The following is a 1937-nucleotide window of genomic DNA, read 5'->3' as shown; positions in this document are numbered from 1 at the left end:
CTTATTAATAGATGAATCAATTTTATCTTTATACGGTTCATGATACTTATCAAAATTCTTCTTAGGCAATTCATAATGAGAGGCAAAAGCTTTATAAAGGTTTGCGGCAACTTGAGAATCAAGACCATATGTAGCACTCATATTACGAAATGTATCAGTATCCATAAAAGCTTCAATGCATTTATAATCATAAATTATACCTGATTCTCTATCTTTGTCGTTCTCCCAACCTTCGGTATTTTCTTGGATCCGATCAAGAAGGTCCCTTTTAAACTCTTCTTTATTGCGCGTAAATGATCCGAGAACAAGAAGTATCCGGCAAGGTCTTGTCTTGAAAAGAAAGTCTTGCATAGAAATTATCAATAATAACATTACCAGGAAGCTCATGAATGGGGCATTTGAGCATTAAAGACTTCAATCTCCCCCAAGCTTGGGCAATACTCTCTCCATCATGAGGCCGAGAAATTATATATGCGGTTCCGATCTTTGTGAATTTCACTTGGAGGATAAAATTTGGAATAAAATAAAGGCACAATGTCCTCCCAATCAAGAGAATCACCATTCTTGACAATTTATACCAATGCGCCGCTTTACCGAGACAGCGATATAGAGAATAGCTTCTTCCTAACTTCATTCATAGCAATACCTGCACATTTGAATAACCCGCATAATTCATGCAAAAACAGTAAATGATCACCAGGATGGACAGTTCCATCCCCTTCATAGCGGTTATCCATAACATGTTCAATAATTTTCGTAGGTATTTTATATGGTATTACTTCCTCACCTGGCGCCTCATCCACTACTGTTGCAGTAGTAGTAGATTTCCCAAATAGAAATTGAAGAGAAGATCTCTCCATAATGACTTATAGCAGCGAGCGAGAAATAAAATCAGCACAAACAGTAAAGGTTTTCCTTACCAATTCCGCTTACCAATAGCGCTTCACTCCCCGGCAACGGCACCAGAAAATAGTCTTGATGACCCACAAGTATAGGGGGTGTATCGTAGTATCTTCGATAAGTAAGAATGTCGATCCCAACGAGGAGCAGAAGGTGTTGACAAGCGGTTTCGATGAAGGATTCACTTGTAAATGCTCACGGACAAGTATTCGGGGGTTTTGATGTAACGAGATGAATAAAGTACGAGTAAGTAAAGTGCGAGAGAAATAATTGCAGCGAGTGGCCCAATCCTTTTTAGCACAAAGGACAAGCCGGTTTGTTTACTTATAATGACCAAACGTTCTCGAGGACACACGGGATTTTAGTCTAGTGCTTTCGCTACATACGGTTGATTAATCTTCATTGTTTTGATAAGTGTTGTGTGGGTGAACCTATGCTAATGTACCGCCCTTCCTAGGACTAATACATACTTGTGATTATACCCCTTGCAAGCATCCGCAACTACAAGAAAGTAATTAAGATAAATCTAACCACGGCCTTAAACTGCGAGATCCTGCGATCCCTCCTGCATCGATATACCAACGGGGGTTTAGGTTTACGTCACTCCGGCAACCCCGCAATTGGCAAACGAGTACAAGATGCATTCCCCTAGGCCCATAAATGGTGAAGTGTCGTGTAGTCGACGTTCACACGACACCACTAGAATAATAACACCACAACTTAAATATCATAACATTGAATATTACTCAACCATAGTTCACTACTAACATTTAGACTTCACCCATGTCCTCAAGAACTAAACGAACTACTCACGAGACATCATATGGAACATGATCAGAGGTGATATGATGATGAATAACAATCTGAACATAGACCTTGGTTCAATGGTTTCACTCAATAGCATCAACAACAAGTAGAAATCGATATCGGGAGAGTTTCCCCTATCAAACAATCAAGATCAAACCCAAATTGCTACAGCGGTGACGATGTCCAGCGGTGGAGATGGCGGTGATGATGGTGGAGATGATGATGATGGT

This window comes from Lolium rigidum, chromosome 2, assembly GCF_022539505.1.
Source record: "Lolium rigidum isolate FL_2022 chromosome 2, APGP_CSIRO_Lrig_0.1, whole genome shotgun sequence".
NCBI classification, from domain to species: Eukaryota; Viridiplantae; Streptophyta; class Magnoliopsida; order Poales; family Poaceae; genus Lolium; species Lolium rigidum.
This window is presented reverse-complemented; position numbering follows the sequence as displayed.